The sequence below is a fragment of the Coptis chinensis genome, chromosome 6 (genome assembly GCF_015680905.1).
Source record: "Coptis chinensis isolate HL-2020 chromosome 6, ASM1568090v1, whole genome shotgun sequence".
NCBI lineage: Eukaryota > Viridiplantae > Streptophyta > Magnoliopsida > Ranunculales > Ranunculaceae > Coptis > Coptis chinensis.
The window spans coordinates 23,294,043-23,314,159 of record NC_141461.1 but is presented as its reverse complement, the minus strand read 5'-3'; the positions used below and the strand labels follow the sequence as shown (position 1 = coordinate 23,314,159).

The following is a 20,117-nucleotide window of genomic DNA, read 5'->3' as shown; positions in this document are numbered from 1 at the left end:
TTGAACGAGGAAGATCGTCCTTTCGCGCAGCAGTCGACTTCAGTCTTTCGGGTTTTTCTCGCTGTTCGGTTTATAAACAATGAGTAGATATTTTATCTTTCACTGAACCAATATTTCTAAGTCTGTTTAAAAACTTTAATGTCTGATATCTGCTAATATGCTAATTGCTTTATGTTCAATTATGCTTCAGTGTTATTCTACATATTGTTCGACTTAGTCTGCAGTACTGTGATCGACTTAGTCTGGGTACTGTGTAAACAAACCTATGTAATAAAAAGATGATTTTGAATCAAATTTAATTATTTATATACGTTTGATATAAGCTTGTTACTGTTGGAATTGTTGAGTTTGGGTAAGCCGATTTTTATTGGGTTTTGGGTTGAAGTGTTGATGTATGTCGGGTTGATATGGGTTGTTGTTTGAATTGGAAATGGTGACTGATAGGTTGGTGGTTTCGGTGGTGTTTGGGAGTTGTAGAGGAGCTGTCGAAGCTCCAAAGGTTGTTAATGGCATCGGATTTGGATTTTTACAGTATGATGGAATCATGAATTGATGGTATAGGTAGGTGGGGTTTTTCGTGGGGATGAAAACCGTTGGGTTCTTTTTAGTTATAGATGGCCGGTAGTGGCCGCTGTCACGGCCCGAGACCCAACACACATCCCGAGGACGTGGAATGAATCTCGAGGCAGACACCTATCCCGATTCTACCGAAATTTCGGCAGAGTTTCCTTTGTTTGATCGACGTTCGTAAACCCTAAAAACCTGTCATAACCTGTCATAAACCCTGGACATCTTATAATTCCCTTCCAACAACCATACATACATCCAACAACCATATATACTACACTTAACTCTAACTACTACAGGGATATGACGATATAACTACAAAACAAGGAGAGATTTGCCAAATACGATTATTACATCAAAATGACCTAGCTCTCTATATATACAACAAAAGAAACTAGTCTCTTTCTATACAACCAAAGGAAAAGAGCTAGGCTCATTATATACAGCAAAAGAATAACCTAGGTCATCTCTATACAGTCCAAATATAACCTTGACTCTGCCTCTCGTCAAGCATAAGGGAATCCTCCCAAATCACCATACCCGTCATCACTAGGGTTAGGGAAACCCTCCTCCGCAACTGGCTCGTCTGAAATGTTAAGTAGGATGAGCAAACAACTATGCCCAGTAGAAACGCACATAGCCAATAAATAGACTACTTATAGAAAACATTTAAAACATGCAGGGTTCTATAATAGTATTCAAATATTGTGATTATGTATATATACATCACTAACTAGCAGAAATCATCTCGACATGCTTCATTGATATTCAAAATAGAGTTTTCACAATCATCATACAACTATTGTGGCGGCGTGATCCTATTAGAATGGTGAGGGGTACGACCGGGCCCCCATCACAGAGCAATCTCGGTTCAAGATTCCCAAGTGTGAACCATGCACCGTTGTTTTCCCGATTTTACCGGCAGGAGCTGAAATGCCGTTGTTGGTTCGTACACACAAAATCCCCAAAGCTTTTAGGGCTCCGGTGGGCCTCGTGGACTGATTTACGACCCCATACGGGCTGTCACCTAACTTACGGTGGTCAACCGTTCGACGATCGCAGACCGCTCGGGATCCCGACACACATCCGGGAGTGGGCTAAACTCTCACTCCTCAAGGCCTAAAACCTCATCGAGGTAACATGTAACCCCACTCAAGCTAATCACCATACAGCGACACTACAAGCATGGTTATCTAGAAAAGTAGAAAAGGAATTCCGGACTACATCCGGTGATGCATCCCTTTAAAGGTGGCCCACCACCTCGAAAGGTGTACACCACCAGTTTGAATCCTAGAGCTTAACCGCCGTCTCCGAAATGCGACAACAGTTCCTTCTTTATAGGAATTCACGGTTCCTTTTCTAAATCCCCTCGTGATAAACATAGTAATATCTATATATATATATACCAGATACCGATTGTTTTCAAATACTCTAGTTACATATCTAGTTTTTCTTTTAAACTGTTGATTATATAGGTGTGAGTTCACGGATTTCCGAAATCGAGTAGAACAACCTATGACTCCCAAACGGGCGATCATAGTAAATAACAACCGATGATTCCCAAACGGCTTAATCATCGTAAATAAATACAACCATTCCAGGAAAAATCAAGAACCTCGACCTAATTCCAAACAACCGGAAATCCTTCCCCAAGATTACAAAATCCATCTCTGTCTCCTCCCATCGAGACAAGAGACGCGAACCTTTCCCCAAAACCAGTTTTTCACTTTTAACAAAGAAAATCCCTCGCTACCCGATTTTTAGAAAACCCATTTCACGCTTAAAAGCTATCTATATATATAGTTTATAGCGAGAAAATACAATGCAAAACATGAATATCCTATATACATGCATGGTTGATACACAACTATCTATTTCCTAGTTAAACAATTCAAATCATGCATGAAAATAAGCAGGCTATATATTGGTATGTAGGTTCCTACCTTAGCAAGCTCCGTTCTCCTCAAGCCCACTTAACAGAATCAAGCTCGCTTAACTGAATCCCCTCGTATTTACTCCTACACATCATATATATATACGTCGACCATTAGAAGTTATCGAACGAACGAGAATTCTTATATAACGTAAGTCGAGAAGAATCTCGACACTACGAATTTGGTTTCGGTAATCTAACTGGATTATTCAGAGCTACAGGCCATTTCTCGCGCGCATTACTCGACGGTCTCTCTGGCTATTTCGCCCATGGCCGCCCTCATATCGGCCTCAATCCTATCACATCTCAATTCAAATTCCCAATTTCGACTACAACCAATTCTACACCTCTCAATTAACATTAATTCTATTAATAAAATCGGTGGGTGTTCCTTATCCCTCGGTCATTACTCAATCAACTCTTATACAGTTATAAATCGACATAAATCTCTTTGAAATTGTAATGAATAATCAAATTCTTACCGAGTCCAAGCAACAATCGGCTCCTAGCTCGCGGCTCCACCAAAATTGCAGCTCTCCTTCTCCAAACCGAAGCTCCGCGGTACATCACCCCCAACCCAATTAATTCCATCAATACATCACCGCTAACTTATTTATCGAAGTTTAAATTATTTGATGGAGGCGAAATCACTCACCTTTCACTTCATTTAAGCTTTGGTATGCTCGAAATTCCCTAGCTTCTCCACTTCTTCTTGCGAATTCTACAACCACCCCATTCAAATGTCTTGATAACATATCCAATCCATTGAAACGAGTTTAAACTAATTGTTTGAAGCAAATTAAACTCACCCGGCGGTGGCAATTCAATCACTGACGCTTAATTCAATAATTTTCGGCTTCACCCTTTGTTCCACTCCACTCCGTTTCGTCCATTTGCTCATTGCCGACCTTCAACACCCCCCAATACACTCAGTTACAATCAAGATATCAATTCCATCAACAATTTAAATCAAATCAGCACATATATCTAAATCGCGACTCACCTTTTTTACCTTGATACGGCCAGCGATTCCCACAAATTTCGAATCCTCACATTTGGGTTTAAGGTTTCTAAGGCTTGAGGGTGAAGATTTGAGGTTTGGATCGAGGTGAATTGAGAGAATTTTTGGTTTCTCTCTCCTAGGTTTTTGTTACTGTCGAATTGGGGAAGAAGGTGCGATGGATTTCGCGATTTCGGTTTTTCTGTTGGTTTCGTGCGTTTTTTTTTCAATTTCGCGATTTTCGTTTTTCTCTAGTTGGGCCGATATATTTGGCCCAAGCCCAATACATTAAGCTTAAGGTCCTAATCAACGCTAACCCCCACTAATTCGACTTAGCGTCTTGATTATTTTTCGGCCTATTCCGCTAAATTTAATCTGCTATATTCTATCTCACCGCAGGCTATGACAATAACCCACTCATGCGTGTAAGTTCGTTAACTTCGTGCGGGCCTTCGACGCGGAAAAGCCGCTAACCGACATTTTTGTCAAATTTTTCGCCTATGGTTCACTTACCTAACGTGACTTATGAGTCGGAGTTAAATTTCATTAAGTTACGTACGTTTGAAATATAAACCCGACGACCAATTTACATCAATGACCCTAGATTTGATATGAAATTTACAACGGATACCCTTAATAATAGTCGGGGACTTTACATCCTACCCTCCTTAAAAGAAAATTTAGCGTCCTCGAAATTAAATCATACCTTAGTTCTCGAACAAATTTGGATATTGTTGCCTCATAAGCTTTTTTCTCCCATGTTGCTTCCTCCACGTTGTGATTTCTCCATAAGACCTTTACCAATGGAATGACCTTTGACCTCAGTCTCTTCTCTCTCGCATCTAGAATCTGAACTGGTCCTTCCGGATAGGTAATGTCTTCTTCCAACTCCAACGATTCCAAATCAACAATATGTAGTGGATCCGGCTCATACTTGCGTAGCATCGAGATATGGAACACGTTATGGACACGTGATAACCTTTCTGGTAGCTCGAGCTTATAAGCTAGCTCGGAGATCTTACGAATAATCGGGAATGGTCCCACATATCTAGGTGCAAGTTTCCCTTTCATCCCGATCTCTCAATTCCCTTCGGAGATACTTTTCGAAATACCACAATCGCCTTCATAAAATTCCAAGGGACGTCTACGCCTATCCGCATAGCTTTTCTGACGACTCTGGGCTGTGAGCAACCGATTCCGTATCACTCTAATCTTCTCGGTGGTGTCACTAACCATCTCTGGCCCCAACATAATACTATCTCCGGTTTCAGTCCAGCAGAGAGGTGTTCTGCAAGGTCTGCCATACAACGCTTCAAACGGAGCCATACCAATACTAGATTGGTAACTGTTGTTGTAAGCAAACTCAGCCAATGCCAAATGAGTCTTCCAACTACCCCCAAAATCAAGCACGCAAGCCCGAAGCATATCCTCTATGATTTGGATGACTCTTTCCGATTGCCCATCGGTCTGCGGATGAAATGCTGTACTGAATTTCAGTTTGGTCCCCAATTCCCTTTGAAGACTTCTCCAAAATGAACCGGTAAATTGAGTACCTCTATCTGAAATTATAGAGAGTGGTGCCCCATGCAACCTCAGTACATCTGACACGTAGATCCTACTTAGCTTTTCAGCAGAGTAAGTAGTCTTAACAGGTATGAAATGGGCAGACTTGGGTCGGCCTATCAACAATGACCCATATAGAATCCATTCCCTCATCGGTCCTCGGTAACCCGGATACAAAATCCATGGTTATATTCTCCCACTTCCATTAGGAATCTCCGGAGGTTTAAAGAAGACCGGGTGGTCTATGGTGTTCAGCTTTTTCACTGTTGGCATGTGGCACATTTCTTCACATATTCAAGATAATGCCGCTTCATTCCGGCCACCAAAACCGACGACGCAGATCTCTGTACATTTTGGTACCACCGGGATGAATGGTATACTTCGATCTATGTGCCTCCTTCAAGATACTATTCCAAAAAGAGTGATCAAAAGGTACCCAAATTCTTCCTTCCGAATCGATGCTTCCGCCTCCGGATTTTTCCCAATCAACATCCTCGGATTATTCACATATCCTTGGTACCTAGGTCCATCCCTCGAGGTATTACGAAAGCATTCACAATCTCTTGAACCAAGGTGTTTTCTGCCGTCACACTGTCATCTCCGTGCTAAATAACATAAAGACTTATGAGGATCTCCACCTCCATTTCCGTGACCTCGAAAACCATAAGAAGCAGGCGGACTCCAAAGAATTGCCACTCCTTCATCATCATCGAGCACGGACATGTTCTCGCTTCCTACTCAATGCATCTAAGAACTACATTTGCTTTACCGGATGGTATTGCAATGTGAAGGTATAGTCCTCCATGTACTCAACCCATCTCCTCTGCCTCATATTCAATTCTTTCTGCGAGAACAAGTACTTGAGACTCTTGTGATCCGAGAATATCTCAAACTTCTCACCATACACATAATGCCTCCATATCTTTAGGGCATGAATGATCGCCGCTAACTCCAAGTCATGAGTAGGATAATTCTTCTCATGGGCATTCAATTGTCTTGACGCATATGCTATCACTTGGCCTTCTTGCATTAAGACACATCCTAACCCGGTGTTAGAGGCGTCAGTATAAATCACATAACTCTTCTCCGGATCTGGAATAGTCAAGACTGGCGCTGTTATCAATCGCGTCTTTAGCTCTTGGAAAGCTTTCTCGCATGCCTCCGTCCATTCAAACTTCACATCCTTCTGTGTCAATCTAGTTAAGGACGACGCTATGCTAGAGAATCCTTCTACAAAACGGCGGTAATACCCCGCCAATCCCAAGAAACTCGATTTCCGTTTGACGCCGGGTCTCGGCCAATTATTCACTGCCTCTATCTTTGAACGGTCAACTTTGATTCCATTCTCCGATACAACATGCCCTAAGAATCTCATTTCATTCAACCAGAACTCACACTTGCTGAACTTGGCATAAAGCTGATGATCAACTAATGTTTGGAAGACAATCCTCAAGTGTTCCTTGTGTTCCGCCCTAGTCTTGGAATAAATCAAGATGTCATCTATGAATACGATAACAAATTGATCTAGGTATTTCCACATCACTCGGTGCATGAGATCCATAAATGCAGCCGGAGCATTGGTCAATCCAAATGGTAACACCAAAAACTCAAAATGCCCTAGCCGTGTGCGGAAAGCTGTCTTCTGTATATCTTCTTCCCGAATTCTCATCTGATGGTAGCCTGTTCTGAGATCTATCTTCGAGAAATACTTAGCACCTTTAAGCGATCAAATGGGGTCATTGATCCTAGGCAACGGATATTTGTTCTTGATAGTCACATTATTCAGCTTCCGATAATCCACACATAGCCGAAAAGACCCATCTTTCTTCTTCACAAACAACACCGGTGCTCCCCAAGGTGACTGGCTTTCCCTTATAAACCCCAATCTTTTCAATTCATCTAATTGGGACTTGAGTTCTCTCATTTCGAGAGGAGCCATTCGATAAGGAATCATCGAAATGGGCTTAACGTTCGGCATTAGATCTATTACAAAATCTATCTCACGCCCGTGGAGGCAATCCCGGCAATGCATCCGGGAACACCGCGCCAAAACTCACTAACTCTGGGGAACAAGCTCGAGGAAGATTCAAACTTGCCCCTTGGAGACTAAGACCAGCTAGCAATCCATTATCTATCATACTTGAAGTCGGACTTGGCCTTCACCACTCGAGATACCGTATTTCTAATCCCCTCAAACACAACCTCGGTACGTCCGTTACTCTAAGCGTCCTTTGTCTTGGCAAAACAATCTACATGGGCATGATACTCCCTAACAAATCCATCCCTACGATGATATCGAAATCTTTTAGGTCCATCACCGTTAGATCGACTATCATCTCCCTATCACCTATCTTTATCACACAATGGTGACAAACTTCAAAGAACATAGTTCTCTTTCCTAGAGGAGTAGATAGAATAAGCTTCCTCCCAGTATTAACTACATCCAACCCAAGAATCTTCACCATATTTCTAGCAATGAAAGAATGAGTAGCACCCGTATCAAACAGGACATGCACATTATGTGTAAACAGACATATCATACCTTCAACCACTTGATCGGTAGCGCTGATATCTGCCCCCATAGCATTATATACCGTGGCTTCCTCTTGGGTGGCGTGGGATCCACAACTTCTTTCCTCGGCACTAGATAATACACCTTGCCGTGGTCTCTGTTCCACCCACGAAGTGGACTTGGGACAAAACCGCTTGATATGCCAAACTTCACCGCAACCATAGCAAACCACACTCTCTCTCCGGTGTGTACTCAGGGGGTATTACAGATTGCAATCTAGCTCTCGACCGGGAGGCCTCAAATTCTTTGGTGCTCGTGCGAGAAGGAGCGGGTACCCTCGGTGGCCTCTGTGATCCACTCATCGGTCTCGCGAATCGGTAGACTCGTCTTTGGCCTAACCACATTCAAACCCCTATGTGCGTACTGGTGCCCTCCCTTTGTTGTGCCTCTTTGGATGACCGCCTATACATCTGTTGCGACCACGAACCAGCGCCTTGGTAGACTGTCTCTCTTTCGTATCCCTTACCACAGGCGTGGGTGCCTTACCGCTTCCAACCTCTTTGCCTCTGTAGCAATAAGCGATCATCAACTCTTTCAATTCCTTGAGCTCTTTCTCACAGCCTCGGATAAGTATCGTCGAAGGACCGACATCTTGCTCTGCATATCACGGTTTCAAACCGTCAATGAATTCGAGCCTTAGCTTTTTCGTGGAAATCATCTCCTTCCCGTATCGTGAAAGAGCGGTGAATCTCTCTTCATCTTGTCCGTCGGTCATGTTTCCTTGTTCTAACGAGGAATTCCATTCGCTTCTTATCTCTACCGCCGCCTCGGTGACATACCTCAAAAGGAAGAGTTCCTCAAACTTAGCCCAACTCATAGGAAAGCGTCTCCACATCCTTAACACCGATCCCACGGTGTTTGGCTTCACCTCTAAGCATGAAGGCGACCAAAGTGACTCGTTCCACATCGGTACACATCATAGAGTCTAGCATACTTTCGACATATCTAGCAACCGGTCTTGGCTACTTTAACCTCGGATGACCCCACAAATTCAGGTGGGGCGTGGCGATGATGAAATTTGCAAGTAGAAACCCCGACCGACTTTTGCTTTGGTGGCTGAACTCCTCAACTCGCTCACGGTTGGGGATGCTACCTCGGTGTTCCACCGGTGGAATAACGGTGGATGCTAAAAGAGGTTGGGGCTCGTTCGACTAGCCCCTCAAACTTTCGATCTCACTCTCATCTCATTTTGTGCTTGAGCCATTTGATTCATCACGAGGAGCCTATCCATTCGGTCCTCCGACTCACGATCCAGTAGTATCATCACCCACTAGTACCTTCGGGATCCATGGTAACTATTGCGCACATATACCAGAGCCAATTCGGTGCATGATAAATGAGAGAGAATTCTCAAAATTATGCAAGAGGCGCAGGTATAGCCCTATGGAACTCACATGCATAGAATGAGTCGCAGTATAATTTCAAAAGATGGCGCAGGTGCGGCTCCTACGAGGAAGAGGCGGTCGCCCTCCACCTCGAAAATGAAAATTCACTCCGACCCTTTATAGTGTCCGATTCGTCCAAACTTTCGACACGTCTCCGCGCTCTCTGCTGTGACCAGACAACTACCCGTGCGACCTCTCGACCTTGCTAAGCTATTATTAACGCTTAACGTACTAACTACGGATAGTGTATCCCTACCTAGAGTTTATAGGGTTCCGACGAAACTTTTCGAAGCGTCAGCGTTTGAGTCCCCCACTATAGCTCCCCAGACGGATCTAATAGTGACGCCTCGATACCGCGTTTTACTGTCGCGCCCGAGACCCAACACACATCCAGGGGCGTGGAATGAATCTCGAGGCCGAACACCTATCCCGATTCTACCGAAATTTCGGTGAGAGTTTCCTTTGTTTGATCGGCGTTAAGTAAACCACAAAACACTGTCATAAACTTTGTCATAAACCACGGACATCTTATAATTCCCTTCCAACAACCATACATACATCCAACAACCATATATACTACACTTAACTCTAACTACTACGAGGGGATATGGACGATATAACTACAAAACAAGGAGAACCGATTTGCCAAATACGATTATTACATCAAAATGACCTAGCTCTCTATATATACAACAAAGAAACTAGTCTCTTTCTATACAACCAAAGGAAAAGAGCTAGGCTCATTATATCAACAAAAGAATAACCTAGGTCATCTCTATACAAACAGTCCAAAATATAACCTTGACTGCGCCTCTCGTCAAGCGTAAGGGAATCCTCCCAAATCACCATACCCGTCATCACTAGGGTTAGGAAACCCTCCTCATGGAATGGCTGCTGAAATGTTAAGTAGGATGAGCAAACAACTATGCCGGTAGAAAGCGCACATAGCCAATAAATAGACTACTTATAGAAAACATTTAAAACATGCGGGGTTCTATAATAGTATTCAAATATTGTGGTTATGTATATATACATCACTAACTAGCGAGAAATCATCTCGACATGCTTCATTGATATTCAAAATAGAGTTTTCACAATCATCATACAACTATTGTGGCATTTGCATCCTATTAGAATGGTGAGAATGCGGTACTTTCGACCCGATCCAGGAGGCAATCTCGGGTTCGGATACTTCCCGGTGTGAACCATGCACCGTTGTTTTTCGATTTTACCGGCATTTTGAAATGCCGTTGTTGTGTTAGCATACACAAAATCCCCAAAGCTTTTAGGGCTCGGGTGGGCCATGATGACCCGACCCCATGCGGGCTGTCACCTAACTTACGGTGGTCAACCGTTCGGCGACCTGCCACTGCTTTCGGGATCGACACACATCCGAGTGGACTAAACTCTCACTCCTCGGCGTCTAAACCTCATCGAGGTAACATGTAACCCTCAAGCTAATCACCATACGGTGACACTACAAGCATGGTTATCTAGAAAGTAGAAAGGAATTCCGGACTACATCCGGTGATGCATCCCCTTTAAAGGTGGCCCACCACCTCGAAGGTGTACACCACCGGTTAGAATCTAGAAGCTGAACTGCGTCTCCGAAATCGACAAGCGGTTCCTTCTTTATAGGAATTCCGCGGTTCCTTTTCTAAATCCCTCGTGATAAACATAGTAATATCTATATATATATATACTTTCGTATTACCCGATTGTTTTCAAATACTCTAGTTACATATCTAGTTTTTCTTTTAAAAGCTGTTGATTATATAGGTGTGAGTTCTGGATTTCCGAAATCGAAGTAGAACAACCTATGACTCCTAAACGGGCGGATCATAGTAAATAACAACCGATGATTCCCAAACGGCGAATCATCGTAAATAACACAACCATTCCGGGAAAAATCAAGAACCTCGCACCTAATTCCAAACAACCGGGAAATCCTTCCCCCGCATTACAAAATCCATCTCTGTCTCCTTACTGAGACAAGAGACGCGAACCTTTCCCCAAAACCAGTTTTTCACTTTTAACAAAGAAAACAATCCCTCGCTACCCCGATTTTACAGAAAACCCATTTCACGCGAAAGCTATCTATATATATAGTTTATAGCGAGAAAATACAATGCAAAACATGAATATCCTATATACATGCATGGTTGATACACAACTATCTATTTCCTAGTTAAACAATTCAAATCATGCATGAAAATAAGCAGGCTATATATTGGTATGTAGGTTCCTACCTTAGCAAGCTCCGTTCTCCTCAAGCCCACTTAATTTAATCAATCAAGCTTTAGCGAATCCCTCGTATTTACTCCTACACATCATATATATATACGTCGACCATTAGAAGTTATCGAACGAACGAGAATTCTTATATAACGTAAGTCGAGAAGAATCTCGACACTACGAATTTGGTTTCGGGTAATCTAACTACCGGATTAGCGAGGAGCTCTGGGCCATTTAAGCACGCCGTTACTCGACGGTCTCTACGGGCTATTTCGGCCCATGGCCGGCCCTCATATCGACGCCAATCCTATCACATCTCAATTCAAATTCCCAATTTCGACTACAACCAATTCTACACCTCTCAATTAACATTAATTCTATTAATAAAATCGGTGGGTGTTCCTTATCCCTCGGTCATTACTCAATCAACTCTTATACAGTTATAAATCGACATAAATCTCTTGAAATTGTAATGAATAATCAAATTCTTACCGAGTCCGCAAGCAACAATCGCTCCTAGCTCGCAGCTCCACCAAAATTGCAGCTCTCCTTCTCCAAACCGAGCTACTGCCGCGGTACATCACCCCCAACCCAATTAATTCCATCAATACATCACCAGTTAACGCTATCGAGTTTAAATTATTTGATGGAGGCGAAATCACTCACCTTTCACTTCAATTTCGCTTGGTATGCTCGAAATTCCCTAGCTTCTCCAGCTGCTACTGCCGAATTCTACAACCACCCCATTCAAATGTCTTCAGTAACATATCCAATCCATTGAAACGAGTTTAAACTAATTGTTTGAAGCAAATTAAACTCACCCGGCAGCGGCGGTGGCGTGGCGATCTGATTTTAATTCCAATAATTTTCGGCTTCTGCTTGTTCCACTCCCTCTCGCCCATCGTCTAATTCTTGCCGACCTTCAACACTGATACACTTTCGGTTACAATCAAGATATCAATTCCATCAACAATTTAAATCAAATCAGCACATATATACGAAATCGCACTCACCTTTTACCTTGATACGGCGCGATTCCCACAAATTTCGAATCCTCACATTTGGGTTTAAGGTTTCTAAGGCTTGAGGGTGAAGATTTGAGGTTTGGATCGAGGTGAAATTGAGAGAATTTTTGGTTTCTCTCTCCTAGGTTTTATTCTTGTCGAATTGGGGAAGAAGGTGCGATGGATTTCGCGATTTCGGTTTTTCTGTTGGTTTCGTGCGTTTTTTTTTCAATTTCGCGATTTTCGTTTTTCTCTAGTTGGGCCGATATATTTGGCCCAAGCCCAATACATTAAGCTTAAGGTCCTAATCAACGCTAACCCCCACTAATTCGACTTAGCGTCTTGATTATTTTTCGGCCTATTCCGCTAAATTTAATCTGCTATATTCTATCTCACCGCAGGCTATGACAATAACCCACTCATGCGTGTAAGCTGTTAACTCGTGCCAGCTTCGACGCGGAAAAGCCGCTAACCGACATTTTTGTCAAATTTTTCGCCTATGGTTCACTTACCTAACGTGACTTATGAGTCGGAGTTAAATTTCATTAAGTTACGTACGTTTGAAATATAAACCCGACGACCAATTTACATCAATGACCCTAGATTTGATATGAAATTTACACAGATACCCTTAATAATAATTCAGGACTTTACAGCCGCATAGGTGGTGGAGGCGCTGGTGGAGGTTTTGTGAGGAAGGAGATGAACAGTAAAATTCGAATTTGGGCTTGGGCCAAATCGTGGGTTGGGCTTGTGTGTTAAACTTTAGATTTTATTTTTGACTTAAGTTTAGACTATGGGCCTTAGGCTTTGGGCTTTTGGGTTAGAGGAGTTTAGGCCGGGTTGACCAATGTTGACTGTTAACCAGAGTTGACTGTTGACTTTTGACCAGGGTTAACTTTGACCCGATTGACCTAAAATTTGACTTTTTCCTAAAATTATGATTCGGTCTATTATGATAAGTCTAGTACTATTAGCATGTTTGACTTAGGCTAAGGCCTTTCTAAATATACTTGTGTGCGTGTTTTTCTTGCTTTGTGATTTTTAGGTCTTTTTACGATACACAACGTTATGACACTTATACATCTATGAAATTAATAACGCGTAAACCAAAAATAATTGAATCAAGATTTTTCTTCGTTCTCTGAAATAATTTATGCAATAAATTTCAATAATGCGTAAACAAAATTTACCGCACTCCTTTAGAACTCTCCACGCCTCAAGTTTTGGAAATTGAGTTTTATGACTGTTGATGTCATATGTTAGGTGGGCATTTATTGACTGTGCCATGAATGACCCGGGTATTCATTGAATGTGCCATGAATGACCAGATTCTTTGGACTGTCCTAGAGAGGAACTAAGGTATTCGCCTTGCGGGTTAGTTGATGTATTCCTTGAGTGTACGTGAATGTAGGGTTGGGTATTCCTTGAATGTGGCTGGAATGACCTAAGGTACATAGGTACTAAATGGTGAATGTATAAGAAAAGAAATTGATTAAAATTGATAAGAGAAATTGATTTGATTATGCGAGTGTTTGGGTTACTTTTGAATACCTAATATAATATCTACATATGTTATATAGAAGTTCTAACTTTCTTTTGCAGGGGAGGGTAGGACTTAATAACATTTTGTTGAGGACGCCGGTCCTACCCTTATCAAAGAATGGATATCGTAAGTTTTAATTCAATGATTTAGATATTAAAACGAAGTTATTAGAATGAGTTAATATAATGGAAGTTTTGCTTGGGAAGAAACTATGCGGTTGAAATGACGGAACTAATTCGGTCTTCCAAGCCGAGAATGATTAAGTTATGGGAAAATATAACTTGATTGTTTGGATAATTAAAGTATGATAATGGTTTTATGTGGTTAGTCTACTTATACCAGCAAATTCCATTTTGCTGACCCATGTTTGCTTTGTTTTGGAAACATGGGTGTGTTCTTGGGAACATAGGTGGAAGGCAGTGGAACCGCGGCGTGTGATTTGGATTCTTGCCTGGAGCAGTCCGGGAGGTTATTTTATTAGGTTTGACCTTTTGGAAGTATGTAATAACGTAGTTTTCTTTTCATATGACATGAAAATACGATGTTGAAGACCTGTTATTCTTAGAGTGGTTTGATGTTTTATCGGGACGGAAGATAGACTTTTATAAAGTAATAAAAGAGATTTTTGGAGAGATTTTTTGTTGTTAAGATTCTTTATGATGTGGGTTTTAGGTTTTGACATGTGTTGTATCCACCTCGTCATAGCCTGGGTTTTTAGACAATTGAATCGAGTGATGTTTGATATATTTATATTTCAAATATTCATTTTTTTTAATTGTTTAGAAATTCGGGCTGTGACACTTTCAATATCAGAAGATTCCAAATTTCAGAAAGAGTAAGTTGCTCCCTTCTTTACAAGAAAGAAAGAGTGCACAGAGAAGTAGCAAAGGCACACTATGATACATGAATTACGGGCTAGTTTACTACTAAAGAATCAAGAAGAAGATACTTCTTATCAAGCAAAGTAGTAGATTTAACCTTGTCAAAGATAGAAATAGCTTGAGCATAATTCCATTCATTTACCTGCAAAAGAGTTTAAATCATATTGGTAATAGAAATTACTTGTCTTATAGGCAGCAAGGACCGCAAGCAGTCACGGAATTGCCAGTCAACCATCACGCCAAACATTAATCAAAATGAACATAACTTTTCATCTATGTTACTTGGATACATGAGATGGATGCCATACCAAGGTTGAACACTTCACTTCCTCAGTGAAAATGCTATTTTCATGGCATATCCCGGCCATAACTTTGTAGTATACAGGTAACATAACGTTTAGTAATTCTTCTAATTTTAAAATAAACAACTTCCCCATGAATGGATGCAAAATACAAGTCATAGAAAATATCGAAAGTAACATAAGTAAAACTTACTCACGTTATCCCTATTGATAATCAAAGATCCAAGCTTATCGACATGGTCTTCGAAACACCATTAACCTTCTGACTCCTCTTAGATCCATCGCTTGTTTTCATGTGAATTGCAAATGCATCAATTGATTTGATGCATATTTCAGATGAACCACTTGATTTCTTGTCCATTTTAGATGTAGAGGTTTGCTTCTTGTGTGATTCAGATACGTCCTTTGGTTTGCTACTCGCTCCAGATGTCTCATTTGGTTTAATGATTGCTCCAGATGTGTCATTTGGTGTGCTGATCGCTCCAGATGTCTCATTTACTTTTCTGATCATTGCAGATGTATCATCTAATTTGTCGATGATATGCGGATGTGTCATTTGGTTTGTTGATCGCTCGGATGTGTCATTTAGTTTGATAATCACTCCAAATGTGTCATCTAGTTTGTCGATCGCTCGAAGTCACACTAGAAATGTTCGATACTTGAGAAGTACCACTTGATCTACTGCCATTTTCGAGAGATCCATTTGACACATTGTTGTGTTTTAGCTCCCAAATAACATACAAACATAATTGGATCCGAGGACTCTTTAATATGTTGTTCAGAAACAGTGGGTTTATTTTGTTTGTCACAAATCCTCCAAATCTACCAATTGTTTCAAATCAGTTGATTGTCGGACATCATATCCATGTCCTTGCTCCCATACAAGAAGAGCTTCCTCCTCCTTTCCCAAACATGACAAGGCACTGCCTAGACTACAAAAAAAGTGGAAACGAGTACTAAGCTCATGTTCAAAATGATCAACCTAACATTCAACTACTATTCAAGACTCCAAAGACACTAACTTCATGTGACATAATTGTACATGAGTTAATGAACAAAAAGAATTTACATGTTGTTTGACTTCGCAACACCGATCTCTATTTTTAAGATATTAGAGTTAGATAAACTCCTGTTCACTTTGCATGAAATGTGTTAAAATTCAATCTCCCATCTAATAAAAAATTTACAGTCAAATAGAGAGCAACATTGCAAAGAATACTAGTTTCTATCACTCGATATTTTAATGCACATTTCCTATTTCGACTAGATTTACATTTATAAACAATCAAAACAGAACTACATTTGTAATTGATAAAGGTTGAAAAAGTTGGCTTAAAACAGACCTTTAAGAATGTAGGCTTGAAGAAGAGTCAGGTCAAGTTGAATTGCCTTGTCACAATCCTTAATCACATGCTTATGTAACTCTAATTTATTATAATAGAACGCCCCATTACTGCAACCAAATAATATTGTGAATCAATTCGAAGTGAACCAAAATTTCAATCTGATAAATAAAGGGAAGAGAATAATAACTAATATGAACCAAATGTCTTGAGTAACAGAAGAATGAGAGAGAAGAGTATCGAGGACACGAATTGCTTTGGACCAATTACGAGAGCTACAAAGTTTGGCAAGTTCTATTCTCTCTGATACAAAGCTTGACTCCATTTCCGTTACCAAATCGGTTGACTCAATTTGGCTTGTTATATAGGTACATTAATAGATAAGAAGCAATGTACATTAAAAAAAAAAAAATGTTATTTTTTTTCCCTATGTAACAAGGACATTTCATATTCTTAAAAAAATCCATGTCTGACACACAAGCACTTGTCGGACACACAAACATGTTACGCATACGATTTTAAATTAGGATATCTTTTAATAAAAGACTAAGAACATAAATTATTAACATAGTCACAACTCCAAGATATGCCACCTTCATAGATAACTTGTTTGTAAGGAGCCGCTTTTTAAGGTCTTGAACCCAAGAAAAGTGATTGTCTTCTTTTTGATTAGTTGTGTCCCCGTGTCCTATGTCTTATAGGTCCACGTGTCCAACACTCTATATCCATGTCGCACACGCATGCCCATGTCTATGTGACTTAGTTTATTTTTATTTTTTCTAAAAACTATACATGTCAAGTGACCCCAGAGACACATCAATGTCACCATACTTAGCTAGTCCATAAGATCCCTTGAGATGCTCTTTTCACCTCACCACTGTTTCAATACCTACCAAACATTAAACTATAAAAAGCAATTGCAAACTCTACAAACAAACAGTTCAATAATAGACACAACAATAAGACCAAATCTTTATGTGATATGCACCTCTGTTTTTCCATTGGTTCTTGCAAATGCCTTAACTTCTTCATTCCTACAAGTAATTGGAAGATAAACATGCATCATAGAGATATTCTATTGATATGTGTTCTAAATAAATATTGGGCATCCACAAAGTAACAATTTTTAAATAAGTCTTTGGTTTATTGTTTACGCAGGAGAAATAAACATAGGAGAAGAAAGAGAGAGGAGGGGTTGCAAGTAGAAGAAGAATTTGAAATTTGACATCCCACTAAAATGGCAACAATATGAGTTGAAAGCAAACGAACTGGGCATAAATCAAGACCAAAGCTTTTTTACATAATTCTAAAGCCAAAGAGAGAAGAATCAACATACAACTAAGTTCATCAGTTAGATAAAAAAAAATCTTAAAATTGAAGTGAAAAGTTAACATGAAGGGAATGAATCCAACATGAACACATTTCCTACCCGTGTCATTGATACGCATAATACAATATGAGAGAATTTAAAAGGGATCGAAATCTAACTTACAAAGATGCAACATTTGGGCATGCTTGAAAGATTATATACTAATAAACAATAATAATTTTATGTCCAGACAATCCCATAGATAAGCTAATTGTTTTTTTCAAAAAATAGGAAAAAAAAATATAAACCCTAAATAAAGGAGGATTCACTAATTGATAAGTTACCTTTGGCAAAATAACATGCTTCTTTGAGCAGATTGAACAATTTGAGCAGTTAATTGTGTAAAAAAAAAAAAAAAAAAAAAAACAGCCAAAAACCCTAACAATTATAAAGGGGGGATGTAGAAATTAGGAAGGAGAAAAAGGAAAAGAAGATGACGGCTTATTACCTCACTGAGCAACACCAGCAACCGGCAGCGGCAAGTTCAAAGTTTTCTCTTCACTTTTTTCGTTTCTTATTCAAGGGGTGTAAGATGAGCGCGATACTGAAAAAATTCCCTCCCTATAAGTTTTCATCCAGTTTAACTGTTTTTATTTTCGAGTTTATTTTTTAATATTTGGTCACACTACAATATCCGTCACATAATATCTGAGTAAATGTTACTAAATAAATGAAGTATTTGCATACATATTATGTAACGGTTGGTAACATTTCTAACGAAATGTATGTGTCACACAGTTCCTAACGGTTCAATATGTGTTAGGAATTAATTTTCCTAAATGTTGCAAAATCAGTGTTATGGTGTAGTGGAGGGACTTTTTTTGAAAAGATTATGAGGTTAGGCTGACCTCGATCTACCTGCATTTATTCAAAATCTATCTTAAAAACAACTATTTGCATCCTCCTCCATAATACATGCAAGTTTCTCATCTAAGGGAGGTATGAAGTACCTAACTACATCATCATCTATCATAGAGAAACTTCTAGCTAGTAGGCTTGTTGCTCTATTAGTCTCTCTGAAACCGTGGTGCACAGACCAAGTTTGAAGTGCCTGGAGCCTTTCCTATATAGCCTTTACCATGTTTAAGCAGTGCCAAGGTAGGGGTACTACTACTTTGTTAATAATTTGCACTGCTAACATCGAGTCAGAGCTCACTTTAACTTTAACAATATTGAGTTGTTCACAAGCTTCTAAACTTGTTTCTACTTCTCTGATTTCTTGGTACAACACTGACTTGTGCTTGTTACCACCATTATATGCAACTACCACCTTTCCTTCATGTGTTCTGATCAGACCTCCAAACTGAGCACCAGAATTCGAAACAGATCCATCAGTATTCAGCTTGGCAGTGTCCGACCACTAGTGGTTTAAACCACTTGCATTTTTTAACCTTTTTCTTTTTGTACATTACATGTATCCTGAAGTTTTCAAGAAAAAAATCTGCTACTAGGTAGGTCATTTACCTCGTTCAGCTGACACTACAAATACTCCCTCATCTTACATAATATTTTCCTCTTAATCATAATAGCTGATGTAGAGAAGCTTTTAAAGCTTCGGGCATTTCTTTCAATCCATAGCTCATACACTGTAGCACATATCATCACCTTAATGACCTCAATTTCGATATTCTCCCCTTTACAAGTAGAGAATAAATAATGTCATTCTTGCATAGAGTTAAGAACTACGCTTCCTAGCCCCAGTTTCATCTTAATCCTAGACCAGACTCTCTTAGAAAAAAGACAATCGAAAAAGATGTGCTTTGAGTTTTCATATCCATTGCCACAAAGACATCATGAAGAAGTACTCAACACTGCACCTTTTTAACAAGGACACGATCCTGTGTTTGCAAGCTTCTAGAGAAAAGTTGCCAGCAAACAAAAGAATGTTTAGGCACCACTAACTTGCCCCATATCATTCTATACCATTTAACCTTAGGCCCAATCCTCCATAAGGTAATGTATGTTGATCTCGTAGTGAATCTACCCGAATGGGTTGGTGTCCAAACAACAACATCCTCAGACAACATGGAGTTGATTTGAGTGTTAAGGATAGCAACCTTCAACTCACTTGGTGGTAAGGCATATACAATAGAGTTCCAAACATTATTCTCTATTAAATCATTGACCTTAGCATCAATAGGAAGTTTGCAAAAGTTGTACAACTTGTTCATTCCACAAGAAAGGTCCACCCATACACAATGTGTCATGCCAGAGTAGAGTAGAGCCTCCATTAGCAATGAGGTGAGTTACAAACTTTGAGGCTTTCTTCCTAGTGTTCAAGACACCTTTCCATACCCAAAAGCAGTCAAAGTATGAAAAGATGACAAAACTGAATAAATCAGTTGGAGTTTTCCACCATAAGAGAGAAGCTTGTTCTTCCAGTTAGACAATTTACCCGTTATCCTCTCTATCAAAGG

At 40.1% G+C, this 20,117-nt stretch overlaps 2 long non-coding RNA genes across 3 annotated transcripts; both read right to left on the bottom strand.

The window, feature by feature from the left end:
- Positions 1 to 773: 773 nt before the first annotated feature.
- Positions 774 to 12,004, bottom strand: LOC147492175 (uncharacterized). Its single transcript, XR_015199155.1, has 3 exons — positions 11,748 to 12,004; positions 2,511 to 2,585; positions 774 to 1,153 (listed from the first exon to the last, which is right to left on the bottom strand). It is a non-coding gene; the product is annotated as an uncharacterized LOC147492175 (long non-coding RNA).
- Positions 12,005 to 15,797: 3,793 nt separating this feature from the next.
- LOC147492174 (uncharacterized) lies at positions 15,798 to 17,367 on the bottom strand. Of its 2 annotated transcripts, none has more exons than XR_015200319.1 (3): positions 17,320 to 17,367; positions 16,332 to 16,441; positions 15,798 to 15,920 (listed from the first exon to the last, which is right to left on the bottom strand). It is a non-coding gene; the product is annotated as an uncharacterized LOC147492174 (long non-coding RNA). The 2 variants fall into 2 exon arrangements; XR_015200320.1 differs by having other exon boundaries at positions 15,798 to 15,915.
- Between the last annotated feature and the right edge of the window lie 2,750 nt (positions 17,368 to 20,117).